Source organism: Aquila chrysaetos, chromosome 2 (assembly GCF_900496995.4).
Source record: "Aquila chrysaetos chrysaetos chromosome 2, bAquChr1.4, whole genome shotgun sequence".
Taxonomy (NCBI): domain Eukaryota; kingdom Metazoa; phylum Chordata; class Aves; order Accipitriformes; family Accipitridae; genus Aquila; species Aquila chrysaetos.
In genome coordinates this window covers 20,275,236-20,294,688 of record NC_044005.1, presented here as the reverse complement: position 1 = coordinate 20,294,688, position 19,453 = coordinate 20,275,236, and the positions used below count along the sequence as shown (strand labels likewise).

At 46.0% G+C, this 19,453-nt stretch overlaps 1 protein-coding gene across 6 annotated transcripts in view; it reads right to left on the bottom strand.

Moving 5' to 3' along the window:
- FOXN3 (forkhead box N3) overlaps positions 1-19,082 on the bottom strand; it is a 214,955-nt gene extending 195,873 nt beyond the window's left edge. For all 6 annotated transcript variants that reach the window (XM_030030235.1, XM_030030294.1, XM_030030282.1 and 3 more), the window contains exon 1: positions 18,983-19,082. The gene's annotated coding sequence lies outside the window, so the exon portion shown is untranslated. The remainder of the gene's footprint in view (positions 1-18,982) is intronic.
- Positions 19,083-19,453: the final 371 nt, after the last annotated feature.

Here is a 19,453-nt window from a genome sequence, read left to right as displayed (position 1 = left end):
AGGTAAAATACCTGCAAAAAACAACGTCACAGAAAAAAAAAAATCATCACCAATTACATTAAGACCAAAAAAGGTATAACCACTGAGCATTTAAATAAGGACACAACGGAACCTTTTCCCCATTTAGATGAAAACCTTTACACCTCCCAGTAACTTCAATGTAAATTCAACTTAGAACAGCTCTGAGACAATCTAAAAATGAATTTATGAACAGAATAATTGATAAGACTCTTGGGTCCTTATTTCTGTGTGCTCACATAATGGCAATTAAAGCTAAGCACCTTTGAACAGCCTCTAAACAAGCACATGGAAATCTAGGAGAACCTCTGAGTGGGGATTATGCATTAACCTAATGTTCATAATCATGTTCAGAAAGTTTGCTCTTTCAAAGCTTGAAACAGAAATGTTAATATTCTCAGGCAACTAAAAAACCTTAAGCTATTGCAAAAGGCAACTTTTGAATCAAATATATAATAGGTAATAAAACTTCAAAGGATTCATCGCACGCTGCAATTAAAATGCCCAACACAGATTTTTGAATCGCCTTCTCATTTCTAAGGAAACCTTTTTCCTCCAATAGCTAAATTCAGGTGAGCATCAGATCATTATTTATTTTACGAATAAACATATGCTTTCATCTGTGCTGCAGTGAAAAGAGCACAGCATCATAGACCAAAGTGGTAATCAAAGCCAGTTCCACCTCATCTAATCTTGTTCTTTAAGGGTTCACAGTATCAATCCTCTTCTCAGAAATCTTCAAGTATGACCAGTTAACGCAAAACAACGAGCAGCTGTACACAAGAGAGTAACAAGAAGACCATATGAAAAAATCCCACCCCCTCCCCAATTTCCAGACAATTAACTGGAAATCTTCCATATTTTAGAAGAGGACAGGATATCTGTGTACAGCATGATGATAGATATGAGCAACAGATAGGAGCAGGCTCCAACAATTTCTGGTTAGCTTGCCTAGGAAAGGCAAAAAATAGGAACATCTCTGTGGAAGGTAAAACTTGTAGCTATGGCTTTACAATGAATTGCCGAAGAAAAAGCAAGCAGCAGGCAACTCACTGTCAGATTTGACAAAACACCTTGAACTCTTATTCTCATTAACACAACTGCCGATTACACAGTCCCCAGTACTGTAACCGAAGTCAATGCACCCCCACGGACCCAGCCAGGTGAAATTATCCTGTTTGATTGCAGTCCCCAAGTTGCAGTAGCAGAGGACACATCCTTGGGATGGGAATCCTCCGTGACTGCCTTATCCTAACAGTGTGAACAACTGCAGCATGAGAGCAGGTCTTGAGCACCAAGCTGGTATCGTACCGGCCTGCAAAAAAGTTGCAATAGACGTTCCTTTAAACAATAAGCAAAGAAATCATAGTAGGGCAGATGACTGAGTAGAATTTTTCTAATGAAATCAAACCACATAAAATAGAAACTGCATGGTGTTTATGGCAGGAAGTCACCTACATCAGCCTAAAGGACTTATTTAAGAGTGGTCCTAGTAACAGCTGAACTAGCTTGAAGTCTTACACCCAAACTACACAATTTAAGCACTCCTTGCTTCCATTTGACATAGTTTCAAAAACTGGCTCTTCCGTAGCACATAACTGAAAAACTGGGGAAAAAAAAAAAAATCCCAGGCACTGCATCAGAAATCACTTCAGCTTATTTGGTGCCTTTAATTTTTATAGGGAAAAAACCAAACTTATTTCCAAATCACTTTGCACTTAGTTAACTCTCGGTATGATGGTATCCATTTATCCTCAGAAAAGTTCAACTTTATCCCTTGTAGCCTGTCCAAAAATGTAACAAAATCAAGATGGTCTTGTTTTTTAAGGACAAAAATCTGAGCATGACCATTTTCTTTTCTTCATTAGCAGAAGAATCCATATGTGGGACATAGGATGAAAACATAATAATGCTTAGATTTTGGGGGAAAACAAAAAACACCACCAGGACAACAGAGACAATCAAGAGAACAAAAATTAGAGAACTACATTCCTGTGGCCTACCACAGTGTCTTTCATAGTATCTAAGAGGTGATGAGGTCAACCTACCACAGATGATCTCAGGATCCTCAAAAGTCATCAAGACCCTTCATTAGGACAAGGATTTTATCCGAGTCTCTGATAATTAACATCTTTTCTGCAGATGGCCTGAACAGAGGTTACAGTTGCTACTCTAGCTCCTCAAATGCTATTTCAGCTAGGACAAAATCCCACAAACAAATAAAATCTGAAAGCCAAGCCTCCTATGGCCAGGCACAAGAGCCCCAACAGTTCCCAAACGTGCTCCTTTCCGTTTCTGCTGAGGAGAGTGACTGTTTGCAAGTGATCTCAGCTGCTTACCTGGACACACATGGATTTTCCATGGATGTGTGCTCCATCTTTACCTACGCGCTTCTGGAAATCCCCACTTTGCTCCAGATCTAAAGCGGCACCAGCTGCAAAGCCAGAGCATGCTGCGTGCCTCACCAGCATGGACAGCTGCAGGCAGCTTCCTGAGAGAAGGGCAAGCCTTGCAGTGACAACACTTCACAGACACCAGCACATCTGGATTTTGCTCCAGGTGTGCCACAGACTGCTAGGTGATATCCAGCCACCTGGAGCATCACAGTCCCCATCTGCTGAATAAGGGCAATTGCTTCATGGGATGCAAGAAATCCTATAGATGTCAGGATAAAAAACAACTTCCTAATCTCATTCTTTTCCTACTGGTAATTATGTCAATGTTCTTCTCACGAAAACAAAAAACCCCAAAGCCCATATGTTACAGCTTTGTTAAAGGACCATGTTTAAAACCTGAAGAATCTGCTAAGTTTAAAGGCGCACAGGAAAAACATCAGGTGTAAACACAGAAAGAGCATTTTGTTGGTAGATATACTATGTCAACAGATACATGCCAGCTGAGGAACTGATATAAGCATATGTTTAAATCTAAGAAGAGAGAGACCTAGACCGAAACAGAACTGAAGGAGAAGCTGTACCCTCTCTGAAATGGCACTGTGTAGGAAGAAAACGCTTTTTGCTGTGTTAAAACATCTCAACATTCTTTCTTCTTGTTTTTCTTATACCTTCAAAACAAGACTTCCATACAGAATGGTGCAAGCAGAACTTAATGTATTAAAACATAAACAGTTTTCACCTCAGGAGCAGCCACAGATCAATATGTGTACGGTGGCACTGAGCTTGCAAAACTCGCTCAAACTCCCAACTATAGGTACCAGCAGTTTGCCAGAGAGAGGCTACTGAAGCCTTTTATAGCAATTCAAGCTACAAAAGGACACCCCTCTATACACAATTATCACAGCCTGGCATATCAAAGCACTCTATATTTGAGGGCATCTGTCCACACGGTTGCAAACACTACTAACTAGATACTAACTTGGCACTAACCAAGGAGCTAAAAAAAGTCTTACCGTGGTCTACGCTGACAACTAAACCACTGTTTGGCCCTGGATTAATGAATATAATACCTGACAAGAGCAATTGGAGATTAACGGCCTGTAACTGCTTGGCTACCTTGTGCTCTATAGGGTCAAGCACATTAATGTCAGCAGAGAAATACTTTGTCTCAACCTGGTGCTAGCACTACAAGGACCCAATGAACTTGGAGATACGAGGGCCAGGCGCTCAGAGCCACTTTCTGTCACTAAGGTTTAGTGGTGGCCGATTCTCATGAGGAAGGGTCCCGACGCAGAGGGACTTTAGCTCCCCTGCAGCACACAGCGGAGGGATGTCCCAGCCGGGGCACATCGCACATGCCACCCTGCAGGACTCTGGCTGAGGCGGGAGCTTCAGGGCAGCAAAGGCAGCAGACGTAAGCGAGAACGGGTCACTGCCTCCGGCCAGGGCTGGGGTGGAGACAGCCCGAGACTCAGACAGCCGCAGGCAGCCCCCTGACCCCATCTGTTCTTTGCTTGGCACATCTTCGTACAGGAGAGAAATACGGGCCAAAATTTTCTCTTGCTCTTGGTCGCTGCATTGAATTGCAAAAAATTCACCACTCTAACATTTGCAGAAATATGCCTTTTGCCGTGTTTTACAAATCTGGTGTGTTTCCATGGGGCTCAGGACCCAACTCCTGAGCAGTGGCCAGGCTCGCTGGAGCACCTGTGCTCACCTCCAAACAACTCACGTGCTCAGGCTATACAGCTGAAACATCGCAGCCTAAAGCAGCACTCCTCAGATCTGGATCCCCACACGTATGCCCATACTTAGTCCCCAGCTCTGCCTGAATTAGGGTTAGCTGATTATTCATCTGCTTTATCTTGGGGGAAAAAGAAACAACAGATAATCTGGAGATTAAACTGGAACCACTCTTCCTGAGAAATTGCTTTCTGGAATGTATAGTGAAGAAAAAAAAAATGTAGGTAACTTATACAGCTCCCAGGGGAAAAATGAAAGAGTCCAGTAAACGTGCTGAGTAAATTTGTAAGCACATGATGCTGAGCCTCCTTCAAACTCCTTCAGATGAACCATTTCCCTATGTCTTTCAGGTAGCAGAAATTACGTTTGTGAGACTGCTGTTCATACGCAACTTCTGGGTGCAGACAGGAGTATACTAATACAACAAAGGGTTGTATTACCCTACGCTATGTCTTCAAACAACAGAATAGTTTGAAATAATTTACAAAACCTCTCCCTTAACCCCTCTGTACCTTGGTTTCTCAAATGTAAGTGTGGAAGAAAGGGCCAGAAGGAAGGGAGAGGGAAGGACGACCCTGCGGTGCCTTGCAGGGCTGGCACCATAATACACGCACCACAGACCATGAGTTGCTCTGATACGACAGGAGCAGGAGCCACAGCAGCCAGGATGTCCTTCCACACTCAGTACATGCTTGGGAAGTGTGTCTTGGCCACAGAGGTCATACAGCTTTCAGAGATGCTGCCGGCACTCAGAGAGGGGATGCTCGATTCGATGCACCAACCCCTCTCAAGCTCCAGGGCTTCCCACGGGGCCAGCAGCAGCCAGAACTCTCCTGCTGAGAGAGTGACCCAAGTCCCCACCAGCACTGGATGCTCCCCTCCTCAATAGCTCCAGCAATATCCCTTAAAGAGGACCTGGAAGGAGCTCCAAACATACGTGTGCTGTAGGTATCAGCCCCTAAAACATTGCTATGGAGCACACCAGAGCAGATATATGGTAGAGCACATCAAAGGAGGAAACAGGTGGTAAAAAGTGGCAGTCTGTAAATGCACCTTTTGACAATTTTTACTTTGCAGTCTCCTCAGCCAACAGTGCTTTAATAAAATATAGTCAAGGGAGCCAGCTTCAGCCTGCCTCTGAGAGCAGTGGACCTCCGGCCATGAGTGGGCGTGGGGTAAACAGGGGTTTCTTTTCCCAACATTACCCCCTCTTCCCCTTCTGAATCCTCACCTGCCTTCACATACCTCCCCATCCCAGCAAGCTCTTTGGGGCAGAAACCCTTTTATCTGCATGTCTGCAGGATGCACACTGCAGCCAGCCCCTGAGCCTCGTAGTGCTTCACCACCATCAATGCTACAGCAGGTTCCACCACGGATGTTTGACTCTCAAGAGCAAAATCAGCTCTGTCTAGCCAGAGAAGAGGAAAAAGAGACCAAAACAAAACCCCGAGCATTAGTCACTGTTAACTGTTCTTTCCAGAAACATAATATTGAGAGGATTTCACATATTTCCTGGCAGGGAGATTTCATGGTGGCTTTTAAAAATGGATGATTAGTAAGATATAAATCCCCATAGCTAAGATCAGCAAGAAATCCTTTCAAACACACATACATACACATTAAAACTTGAGTATTTTACCTTTCCCCCAAAAAAGCAATCGCTGCTGTCAAGTACACCCTTCTATTACAGCCACACACTCTTTTTAAGAATAGCTAATCAGAAAAACATACAGAGGTATTTAATCAGGTGGGTTTTTTTCTTTAATGACCTAATGTTTTGGTTTGCAACTGCTGCCAACTCATGCTGGGTGGAAATTTAGTACTGTCAGCATTTAATTATTATTTTAACACAGATTTCTCTACCTTCCTACAGTGAAGAAATAGCTAGAAAAAAATGCAGCAATGAGCAGCTTTTTAAGCCATTAGACGCCATCCTTGTTATTTAGCCATATTGGAAATGACCATTTAAGGACACACAGAAGCTCACTCTGCCATCCCCTGTTAGGGCAGATGCTCCCCAGTTTGCATCTCCACAGCCAACCGGAGGAACAGCGTCCAAGGGACAGCCAGAAGGGACTGCAAACACCTTGCCCTGGAAGCTCGCCAGGCTGTGACATGGCTCATCAAAATATGTGCCAAAGAACTGAAAACACAAAGCACCTGGTTGGTGTTATACCTTGGGCCATAAAGAACAAATCAGACTGGTTCTTTTTGTCAGCTTAAAACCCATTTTCCTAATTTTTCCCCTCACTGTCTGAAACAAATAAACTCAATTCTGCCACCTGTAACAGGCTACAGGGAAAATATGTGTGTTGATCTGCTGCAGACGGCAAGATGGGTTTATTTGATTCACACAGTGGGGAAAAAAAAAACCAAAAAAAACCCCAAAACCCAGATTGTATGATTTCAGAGGAAATTCAGAGCTGTGCTGCTCATGGTAAACTCCCAGCACCATGCAAGTGTTGCACTTCATGGTGCTCTGGAGCCAGGATGGGTGCATGGATTGGGCTCTCCCCACACTCCTAGACAGTCTGGTGAGAGCTCGCTCCCTGCTTTCTCCAAAAAAGCAAGATTTAGGGTTCGTCCCTCGCAAAAAACAATGGAGAAATGAGACTGCGGCAAAGCAGGGCTCCTGACAGCTTGTGTTAAATGGCACAAAGCAGGAAGGGCTGTGAGGACGCACATGGATAACTTTATCTTCCAGAGCGGATGGAGTAGTCAGCCACACACTTATTAAAACAAGTATTAGTCTGTGATAACAATCTAAGATAACACTAAAAGGTTTGTCACCCAAGGAAAAAAAAAAAATAGAAGCCAAAAAAAGATGCTGTTGCTGGACCCGTGTCCATAGAAACCACATTTAACCTTAACAGAAAGTCCCACTACACCGGTGACTCCTTACTTGAGAAACACAAGCACTCTGTTTCGTATATGCTGACCTTTGCATACAGTCACACTCATATGTAAAAGAGAAACATGTATATATAAACTGACAAGAATGGAGGTTAGGAACAGGGAGGTGACAAATTTTATTTCTCTGATGGCAACGTAGGGCTCTCTTGCCAGTTGGCAGGAATGAAGCATTGCTCTCCTCTACCTGAAAAAAGAGGTCGTGGATGTGGCGTTTAATATCCAGATGGTCACTATAAATGGAACCTACCTGTGATAAACAGAGGCAGCTATTTCATCTGCTTAATATTAACTCTTCTCACAGCTTGCTTTACAAGTCACATTCCTGGAGCGAAGGGGACGTGTTTTAAGAAGTCACATACAATTCCAGTTTTGCGGAGTAAAAGAGAGGGAAATAGCCTTGGTCACTGAGAGTATTTGAATGTCACTTTGTTAGGCTGTGCATTGCATTTGACAGAGCTAGCAAAGGAAATGAGAAGTGATAACTGATAGTGCCGTGATTAGATCAGCCACCTTGGGAAAGGTGCTGAAGCAGAGATATTTCACTAAAATAAGGAGAATCCTGGGAATAGATTTCTGGCAAGTGATCGCAAAGGAGATATGGCCAGAATTAGAAATGGATTTTGCAGGCAGATAAAATGTAATAGATAGAAGGCAGCTCAAAATGATATATTGTGAGGCCCTATAGAGTGACTATAAAGTTTGTTCGCAGTTATTTAACATAGAGATCCTAGAAAGACTTAACTTCAAAATACACATGCTGTGTTATTAACTTTAATGTACAGAAATAAAACAATGTTGCATTAAAGCTCTCTAGTAAAAAAGTAAGCTGCCTTCTGCCCAGCTACCCACCTCTGACTCCACTGGAGCTGCATTACTTTATACCACAAGATAGCAAGTGGAACAGGAATCTCTTCTTGAGCTTCTGACTGGCAAAGAAAATGTATGTTTCATTATTTTATCTTGAGGGAAGTTGCTTTAACAATGAAAGATAACTACTGGCAGTGGTAATTAATGCATTGTAATAAACTCATTACATGCATTTCTGTAATCTAACCATGTTTTCTTCTGCAGCTCACAGACGAAGCAGTTCTTTAGGCTGCTACTGTAGGGGAAGAGGGTTAGCTTTATTGGCTATTAAAAAAGGCTTCAATCATCCTGCTGTCCACATCTGTCTGTCTGTCTCCTCCTTAGTAGGTTTAGCCAATCAAATTTAAATTTAAAGACAACTAGCTTCTTGCAGTTCTGTAAATCACAGTGGCCAAGACAGAGACCTTATGAGTATGCTAACTCGGGGAAAGGCTGCTACCTGGGTTCAGTCATTAGACATCAGAGTTTATCTCCACAAGACAAACGCATTGACAACCCATCTTCATTTGATCCCATAGTCACAAGACTTCGAGATCAGTCTATGGGCTTAGGGGTCTGCATGTCAGTAAAGGCCAATACACTGCACCCAGGGGGCTAAGTTTGGCCTTCTGCTCCTCACTTCATTGGCTGGTATGGTGTTGAATTTTGTACAAACAAGTAATGGGCTGCATGTTGTTCATAACAAGATACAGATTTCACAGTTACAGCAATATAAATCTATGTTGCAACATATCTGTGTATAAAGAGGTCTTCTCATCCGCTAGCTCCAAAGAGCCGTATGTGCATCACTTACACTGTCAGAGTGGGAATACTCACATAAATCACCTTTGGTACCAATGGCGAACGCACTTGAGAGAGCAAGGGTAGCTGGGGAAGAGCCAAATATTAACACTGTTTACCTGCCATTGGAATACAAATTAATAATAACCACCATCACCATCACTATATCAGTGATGGCAATGGAGCATCAATTTCTGCATCCATAAAATCAGATGCAACTGCCACTGCATCCCATGGGAGCTCTGCATGAATACATGGAGGTAGACTTTAAATATCAACCACCTACATGATAAAATACCAAGTTATTTGCTCAGGCAAAAACTTCACTGAAATCAGCTAAGACAATCACAGTTGATAGATTTTGGCATGCAAAGGGACAAGCTTCAATTTTTGCCAGCGCTCATGCCCATACTGGCACCAGAAGGAATGAATGGCTAGATTTTCCAAAGTGCTATGCTGCTTGCTTCAACATTTGTAGAAGTCAAGGCACTTTCTCACCTACAGATGTTGCACCTGGGCTGAACCTCTTGTCCTTTGCGTTTGAAACAAAAGTTTCAATCCCAGCATTAGTACCTGAGAGTCTCTGTCAAAACAAAGCTCTACTTTCAAAATAAAACAAGCTCTTCCCAACAGCCCATGAGCTGAATCCTGCTGCCTGACTTTGTTGTTGTTGTTTTGGATGAGCGAGAGCTGGGAGGGCAGTTTCTGTCTGTATTAATCAATATTTAGGTGGTTTCCTGCCCATTCATTCATGTGCTGAAAGTGTTTTTGACAGTAAGAAATCCACTGAACGTAAGCAGGCCAGTAGCAGCTGCTTGAGAAATGCCAATAATACTGTGCATACCCTCCAAATTTCCCCAATGTTCATATGCTATTAGCAGGTGACAGGAACTTAAATAAAGCATGTGAAATATGAAAGCAGGACAGATAATTATATTGGTGTAGAGACTTCTATACTGGAGTAATTTTTGCGTCAAATACCTTGTTTAGGGTGTAGGTTTTTGGGGTCAGAAAGAAAATCTTCTTTCCACACTATGTCCATGACAGAGCCGGGTGCTTGGGATCCCTGCTGCTCTGTGGTCCCAGCTCTTACCCACACACACAGTTAGCGGTAGTTAATAGTAGTAAGAAAGACTGAACACAAACTCGGAATGAAAATTACTACGACAAAAAAAATCTGCTCCAGATTTCAAAGCAATTCCTGAACTGCCCACGTCACACCATGAAGAGGCATCCTCATTTGAGCAGAGAGCACTTTGCACAAAAAAACAAAAAGGGAGGAAGCCTGGCTTGAATAAACCAAGTGCAGCCCACACGGGGCGTGGGCAGAGTCCACCAGCTTGGGACATAACCCTCTCAGGGAGAAAGGGCAAGTGGGCAAGACTGATACTATTCTTATCAGCGTAGCAACGGCTGTTGCATGCAGCCCCTTAACGAAAGATAACACAGCTTTTCTGGTAAAAAAGCCTTTGCTACTAACACTGTGAAATTATCCCCCTGGCCACATCTGGACAGAGAGATCACCAGTCACGAACAGGGAATGGGAATGTCCCCACCCATCAGAAATGGCACCCCAGCTTACAAAAACCAAAAGGATTTTTAAAATGCACTTTACTTGATGCTGTAGGGTTTTTTTATTTTTCTTGTCTTGGTACAATTAAACCGGTCTCATTTCTAGTCAGGCTGTTTCCAGTCATTGCAGCAGGACCCGGGACTGTAAATGGGTTGCAGTTGCTCCAGTAATGAGACCTGCTTGTGGACAAGGGTGACCATCCTAACACACAGGCCTAATTTCTACACTTTACCTCTTTTTTCCTACATTTTACCTCATTTTTTCCCATCTGCGCTTTCTTCCCCCTTGCACAAAGCTGCTCCGTGGTGATATATGTCCAGGCTGCAATCTCCCGCTCGGTCACAACACAAGCTGAAGCTGTGCTATTTTCCTCAGACCGTCTTCACCGCACCCCAGCCCTGCTCCCACCAGCCATGGCAGACCAGAGGGGAACCCACCCACCGCCTCCCGGGCCCCCGGGGCCCACGGGTGGTTCAGCACCACCCCGCGCCCCCCCACGGGGCCTAATAACCGGGGTCCGGCAACCACAGCTACAACGCCGGTATATTTAATCAAAACCCTGTGACTTCCCGGCACCTGTTTGAATTTCCTGAGCAATAACCTGACTGCAACGCCTACCCCAGGAGCCCGACTGCAGCCAGCACAGCACCCAGCTGGAGGTGCGCAGCGCAGAGCAGGGCTGACACGGCCGCTTCACCCCCCGGAACAGCGCGGCACCGAGCTCTGCACAGAGCAGCCACAGCAGCACCATGCAGCACAGCGTCCATTAGTGATGCTGCCGTAACTATCCCCAGGACGTTGATCTGCACCGTTACATGAGACTACTTTGCAACAACAGAAGACAGGGAGGAAAAAAAAAAAAAAAAATGAGGCATACCAGTTAAGATGTAGTTTATTTATAGCTCAGCTTTTCAAAATTTACTAATTGTCGTAGAGACTATTCAGGGCTCACATCTCTAAAGAAGTCAATGTCATTCCCTTTCTCTTCTCAACCCTAAATAATATGTGATAAGGTTTTTCTATTCTTGCTTCCAGACTGAAGGACTTTTGTCCCGCCTTGGCTTCATGAGACGCTGTCTTCTGGCGCCCCTCGTCCAGCGATGGCTCTGTACCTCCACGTCCTCCCCCCCCACTCACTGGGCGTGATCTTATTCACTCACACATCCATCGCTACCCTGCCAGTGAGAAATGTACTTTCCGCCGCCGACTCTCCTCTCCAGCCAAGCCCATCTCTCAACCTGCCTTGCTGACACCTCTTGGCTGGGCATCTTGTCATCAAATCAAACCCAATATAGCTGCAATGGACCTTTTGATCTTTCTTCACTTGCCCGGCCTCTCTATCACTTTTGAACAAACTTCCATCCTCCCTGTTGCTCTGGCCTGTAACCTCTTCCAGTTTCCCCATCCTTCACATCTTCACTCTTCTTGTAATACCACCGGAAAGACCATCAACTGGTGTAAGTCAGTGTAATTCCACTAACTCCAACGGCATTCTACCAATTCACAAGAGATGAGTTTCTGTCCTGGTGCCTCTAAAAGCAAATATATTCTATCTGACAAGTAAAAACCTCCAGCCAGGTCCCTCAACATCTACTGCATTTATTACTGTGATCTCTTGTCCTCTCCGGTCTTCCAACAGCCACACTCTTTCCAATACACGTAACCTCCTGAAATTCTTACCTGGCCCTTAGTTCTCCACTGCTCACAACCCAGAAGTTTCCCTTCCACTCTGAAGCCTCCTGTACCTACCCACTGTCCACTCCTCAGCCACGCTTGGCTTCTTATGCCTTCTGAATATGCCTGAAGTAATTTGGTGTGCTTACAGTATTTAATTAGCAGTAACAAATCATGTACTAATTCAGAGGCTTATTTTATGCTAAAAAAAAAAAAAAAAGAAAAAAGGAAAAAAAAAAGGAAGGAGAGTCACCATGGAAGTTCAACACCCAATTTCAGATTGGGACACAATTAAAAAGCACTTGTTTAACACAATGTGGGCACACACCTGCAAACTTACATACTTAATCACCAAGACTACTTGAAGTGTTACATCTTACTTGTGCCATCCTAATACCAAGCACTGTGCTATCCCAGGTAAGGCACCTGGAAGTTTCATAACCATTTTAATACCAGTATAAACCTCTGCTTAAACCAAACATGTTGCAGTGTAAAATGATGCAAACAACAACACCCGTGTGTCTTCATGCTCTCTGGACCACACCGTTAAGTTTTGTAACGGTTGGAGGCTTGGCACTTAGTGGCTCCAACCTAACCATCGCTGCTATCTTTGTACAAATGTTTCCATTCTGTAAAAAACCCAAACAAAAAAAACCCCAAAAACCAAAAAACCTTTGCATGTTTTGTTCAGTTTACTATCTATTGGAAAAAGAAAAAAGCTCTTTCCAAAAAGCACAATAGCGCCTGCATTTAGGGTTTTCCACACCTGGAGGGATGTGAGAGTATGGGGGCAAGATCAGGCCCTTAATGAGACTGCTAAGGAGTTCACCATATGCACAATGCCAGAATGATAAAATGTTAATGAAGTGAAAGTATATTAGTGAATTATTAAAATTTCGCTCCTCTCTGCAAAGCACAGAGTGAGGAAAAACTCAGTGAAGATAATAATAAAAATAGGATCAAAACATTTGGATCCCTTCTCCACCTCCAACAAAAAAGCTTTATAAAATCTGGTGTTAAAATTTACATATTAATTGGGTAGCTTCTACAAATGATCTACTGTAAAACCCAGATCAAAACAAGTTGGAGTAGGGGGTAAAATGAGATTTAATCCAGTTAAATCTGGATGGGTCAGACTTTCAGCTTCCTCCCATCTCTAATAACCTCTTGTAACCCCTCTAATGTCTCCGCTCCTTTCCGCAGCAAGCCTAGCCAGCAATTAAATTGGCAACGAGAAGATCTCACTGAGGGGAGTAACACCGAGCACAGTTCTGCAAGGATGGGTTGGGCTGGGGAGTTCGCATCTGCTTGTTGTGCCAGAAGCCGACTTCATCCAGGGAAAAGGTTGGCCTCTCTACAAAGCCCAAGAGAAAAAACAAAAAGCAGTTCTATACCAGGGAGCCGCAGAGCTGCCAGGGGTTGGAGAGGGGAGCCTGGCGAGCCTGAGACAGGAGACAGGGTCACAGAAGACGCGAAGCTGCTCCTTGGTTCAGCAGGGCGGGCACAGGTCTTGCAAAGAACTACACCAAAAAGAGCAACAGCTTTGCCGTACAGTATTAAGAAGCAATTTCCAATAAAGCTGACATTCTGTGAAATGCTTTCCAGAATCTAGCTTGGATTGCCTTGTACGTAAAGCCCCGTCTGTTAGGAAGTCTGGTGTATTTTCCTTGCAACGAAAATATGCCCAGACATCACGAGTGGGCTTTATCAGCAAACAGGTGGCAGGTAAGCAGTTTGCAATTAGGCTCCCACTGGGGAACCTCACACTCAGCCTGAGCAAACAGAGTTCACGTACAGGGTCCCACCACAACACAGCACGTGGGAGGTGAGCAAAGGAAGAAGCCGGTGTGGGCCAAAACCATCCCAGCCCTTAAATAATAACTATCTTTATTTGGTTTTAACCTATTTTCAGTAAAAGGTAGAAACATCTAGTGTAGGAAATTTCATTGTATCGGCTAGCATTAATATAAATTCCTGCTTATGTTGGAAAAAACAACAGCTAGGCACATCTTTCCATTCAGTGGCAACTACCAACGCTGACCACAGATCACACAGCCTTGCCATCCATCTGTCCTGCCGTCAGTGTTGACAGAGAGAAAGACCATCTCCAGCAAAGAGAGTCTTAGACTACAGACAGAGAATTAAAAGGAAAAAAGCGACAAAATACTGTCCAGCATAATAAGCAGAAGTTTCACCTCCAGCAGACTTAGCCTGTCCAATTTTTGCAGACATTATGGAACAGATGAGCTTTATGGAGAGCTTTGAAGGAGCCTAATGTCACTTCTGCTCCTCCCCGAGAGAGGTGGGGAAAAACCGACCCCTGGCAAGCAAGCGGCCACCAACACCTGGGCTAACGTGAGGGTGATCCTACACGACTTGAACCACCTGAAAGTCATGTGTCCAGCCATGGCAAGTTTTAACCATTCCCCAGTCCCCTCTCACCAGCCACCTCCAGAGCGGGGCTATCCCACCACTTCGCGCCCATCCTCAAGGGGCACAATTGGGGCACAGGGAGCCTCGCTCCACTGTGGGCTACGCAGGCAGCCAAGGTGCAAACTTTAAGCTAGACAACCAGCTTCAGTCCAGATCAACTGAAGTCCCAAGACTGCTAAAGGCAGTGGCGTTACAGTGAAGTTAAGGAGGGTTTGAGTTGCCCTGATGCTTGGCAGTTCAACTTTGGGCACCTTAAATGGAGTAGGATTTCCAAAGCCTAGGAGAGAGTTGCTTCCCAAAAACTGCCTTGCCTTGCAGAGCTTCAAGCTGCTTTCCCAGAATCAGCTGATCGCTTCTGCGATGGCTTCAGCCATAAGTTTTACATTTAAATGAAATGCTGTTTTGTTGGAGTCCTTTTTTTTTTTTTCTTCATTATTTTGTTACAGTTTTACTTTGGCTTGGCCATGAGAGCAGGTAACAAGCCAAATGTGGTTTCATTAAAAATATTTCAAAATTGTGGCCAAAGTCGTGCTGCACTGTATTACGTCTGAAGTCATGAACTGGCAAATTCCAGCATCAGCCAGGACAGTCCCGTTCCAGCCCCGCTTAGGCTTCTCGACAGCCCTGGCAGCCTCTTCTGCCAGGAACAGCTCCTAACACCAAGACATCTCCTGTGCCAAAAATCACTACTTGAAGCCACTCAGCATGCCAAGCAGCTTCTTACAAGTTTATGTAACTTTTCCACGTTTCCTCCTCAAAACCCTCTGTGAAAGTTCAGCTTAACACCATAAATTCTCCGTTGTGAGTCAACATCGGAGAAATAACATTTATTTCCCTGAACCTCCCTGCTTACTAGAACACAAAGACCTAAACCCAAGCCCTTGCCTTTAGTCTGGACCTTCATCCAAAGCCGCGTCTAATCTTACAAGCCTCCAACCTGGCATCCCAGCCATGCCACGCTGGACAGGGACCAGTAAACGACTGGTATTTTCTGGAACCACTGCTTATATTCTCACCCCTGACCCGACATCCCAAATACATACACACTGCATTGGCGCATTAGCACGAGTGCACACAGGAAAGGCAGACACATTTTCAAAGTTTTAATCCATTAGCAATTGCTAATTAAGGGATAATTAATTTGACTCTGAGCTCTGCTCCTAATTTGCCTTGCAACTTTGGGCAGTCCATGTGAAAGGCTACATTTTGGCTTCCTATGCTCATACAACTTTTGTGGATATTAATAAATGAATTTCTGTAAAGTGATTTATGATCCATGATGAAAGGCAGTTCAGAAGTGTAAGGACTGCTCCTATTAGTAAAATAACTGGTGCATTTTTTGATCTCTCATTCTAAGCGGGGGGGGGGGAGAAAAAAAAGCCTATCGGAGTATAATTAATGAGGCTCAAAAGGTATAAATTGCAAATTGGATACTTTTGAAAATGTGGCCCAGAGAGGTTGGTGGGGTGGTTTTTTATAACAGCAAAAAAATGGCAGGACAACACAAGCATTTAATTTCTCGTATTTCCCTTGGGAACAACTGACATTATAAAACTTTTACAAACTAAAACCATTAGAGATAAATAAGAGTAGCACAGACATGAAGGATGATGGAGGGTAAATCTAGAAAGTACCTAATCCAGCTCATTTCCTTCACTGTGCAAAAACAAGTAACTGACACACTTCCTGCCGGCGAACCTTCCTGCAGATAAGGGTGCTCCCGACAACAGGAAATTCACTTCTAGAAGCAAGCACACTTTCGCTACCAAGCCAAACTTTCTCCATTTGAACTCCACAGCTATTAAAAGCAGCATCTGGCTAATCAGACGTGAGCTGGATTAAACGAGCAACTGCCCGACTCCCCAAGCCTTTCCCCGGCGCGGGGAGGGGGGTCCCAGCAGCTCCTGCACCCCAGCGCCAGCCCAGCCCAGCAGCCAACGGGGACTCCTCGCCCAGAAGCAGGCGCTGCTCCCGCTGACTTTACCCTCCCTTTAGGCTGCTCTGCCGACAGCCAGATTTTAAAGCCAGGCCTTGGGTTTTTCGGATGGCAAGATCCAAAGGTGTGGGCGGAAAGGGCGCTGAGCTCCTTCGTCTCCGCACCCTGCAGGATTTACCTCCTGATGCACAAGGCCTGCTCACCAGCCGCTGGTTTTCTTAAGAAGTAATAATGCAAAAAGTGAAATATGCAAGCAAAGAGGCAACAGAGGTCGAAGCGGTCATTTAAGGTTTCAAAGCGATGATTTATACAGTGGGTGAAGCATTCAAATGCTTCTCCTCGGCTTGGTCACTGCAAAATGAAGATTAAAGGGAGCAACAAAATGAAATGTTTTGGAGAAAACACAGTGAATACTCAAAGACATGTCTCCATCACAAACATCTGAAATCAACGGCTGCTGCCGAAGAAAATAAGCAAAAACACTGAAACCTTTCTTGTGAGTTTGCTGTGAAATACTTCTCTCCAGCTCCAAAAGCAAAATAGCTCTCTCCTTTCACACACAATAAACTTTCAATAGTCCAGCAAAGTAAAACTTCAATTTACCACAATAATAGTCTGATTTTCTCATGCTGCATTTATCAGTAATGAAGTATATTTTATTCTCGTATCTCTGCTTTTGTCCTCAAATAGCATGCTATAACCAAATGGTGATTTTTTTTTTTTTTATTAAAAGCAATTGCACAGGGTTTCCCATAGCCATTTGCCTCTTTTTTTTTTTTTTTTTTCCCCAGGTGAGGCAGAGTTGTGAAATGGCCTTAATACTCAAGTCCAAATTATTACATTTTAATATAACATTGAAATGAGGAGGAACAGAGGGAGATCTAATCAATCCCAGCTTTCTCTCCCAGGTCCATAGATTCCCACAAAAAGAAACATGGCCTGGTCATTTGATTAAAAAAAAAAAAAAAAAAAAAGTCATCCCTCGCTACTATTTATTTTAAACCCCTTGGTCCTGCCGCTTTGAGCCTTTCCACCCACAGCAGGCAGCCCCCAGCAGCAGCTGGGGCAGGACACCCACCACACGGAGGGCAGCCCGGTGGGCACGGGGCAGGCAGGCTCTGTCTCCCTAACTCCTCCTTGGGTGGAAAGTGCGGGACAACGTCCAGAGAGGAAAGAGGGGAGACGGCGGCAGGGGGTTTTATTGTAAAATGACCTTGATTTGACAGGCACGTTCTCAGGTTTCAACAGATGCTGTGGGAAAGGCAACAGCAGCCAAGGCAGTCTGCAGGCATTTCTGATGATATGCAGACTTTTTTTTTTTTTTTTTTAAATAAATGGGGGGGGGTAGTCTTCTCAGTTTCCATGACAACAGTGTCTCCACTTGTCTGTTATTAGATACCATCCGCTTCCTGTGTCTAAATTTTTAAACCAATCAGAAAAGTGTTTATAGATTTTACAGCTCCTGGGACAGTCCCTCTCCTCCAAGAGAGCTACTTTAATGACACGTAACGCTCAGGCAGCCAGGGCTGCAAGGCCTTATATTTTTGGCTGCAAAGTGATCACAGTTTATGTTGTTTACCGGCTGATATGTGGGCTACGCTGGAGAAAACCGGGGGTTTGCTGCCTGATTTACCGTGCCCGTAACAGACGTTACCACGTTGGGTTTTTTAATACCACACAAACTCGTTTTCATTGTTTGTTCATTTTTGTTTCTGATTCATCCCGTGAAACAGCACAAGCTCTCCCTGCGTGAAAAACGATTGTCTAAGAGACGCCGTTATCCCACCGGAGAAACGGTCTGCTCTGACGTAAATGGCTCCACAGTAAAACATCGCCTGCTGCAATTAAAGTTTCAGTAGACTGGCTTGTAAGAGCAGTCGTGCCGTAGCCGTGCAAACAGATTTTCACAGACATATTTTTGCTAATATAAATAATAACTGACCGCAGCGTAGTTGGCAGGTTAATAAGGAAACGCTTCTCCAGGGGGCAGGGGCACACGCATATATCGTGCAGGAATTAATTCACCGTAACTCCAGACAAGTTAAGAGTCAGCACTGAAGAACAGCAAGCACGGGAGAGACGACGTGAAAACAAGAAAACACCCTTCCTGGCGGCTCTGACAGACCAGCCCTACCAGAGGGTGCCCTTCAGGCGCGCGCGCAGGCACAGACGGAGCCCCTGAAGTACCGAGCGGCTTCTTCGCGGGCACGGATCTCACAGGCAGGGACAAAAGGGCCACGTCCGGGCGCCCCCGCGGAGCCGGGGCCGGCGCTGTCGGGGCACAGCCCGCCCGGGATGCGGCCCCGAGGCCGCCCCGCACGCGTCCCCCGCTCGCCCCCCGCTGCCCGCCGCCGGGCAGCCGCCTCCGCCCGCCCCCTCCTCCCTCCTCTCTCCCCAGCTCTCTGTTGCTTCTCGCCCTTCTTTTCTCTCTTCTTTACTTTTTCGGCGGCGCGGGGCAGCCCCGACTAGGCTAACTCCCCGCCCGCGGCGCCCAACGGCGCAGCGGCCCCAAAAGTTTGGCCGGGGCTCCCCGCCGCGGGAGGGACGGGGCGCGGGGGCGGCGGCGACTGCCGGCACCCACCCGCCCGCCCTCACATACACGCGCACGCTGCCGGTGACACCGCGAAACGCCATCGCCGCGGTCGTTACCTCCTCGCCGCGGCCCTTGGCTCCCGCCGCCGCCGCCGCGGGGGTGGGTGCTCCCCGCGGCCGGCCCCGCTCCGCGCCCCGCGGCGGGAGGCAGCCGCAGCCCGCGCCGCCGCCTGCCGCCCCCCCACCCCACCCCCGGCGCTCGCCGCGCCCCGCCGGCCCTCTCGCCTCCCCCCTCCCCTCCTCTCCCCTCCCCGCTCTCCCCCCCCCCCCCTATCTTTCTTGCGTTGCCCGGGCCTCCCCGAAGGAAACTTCGCGGGGGGAGCGGCGGAGCGGGCTGGCGGGTGTCGCTTGCCGGGGGGTGTTTTCCCGCGAGTGCGTGGGGACGCAGCTGCCCTGGGGCTGGGGGAGGGCGGCGGATGGCCGGTCCCACATTTTCTTTCCCGTTCCTCGCAGGGGAAGCGCCGCTCGGGCCCGCTGCCCCACCGGGGCGCCCGCCCGGCCCGGCCCGGCCCGGCCCGGCCGACTTGT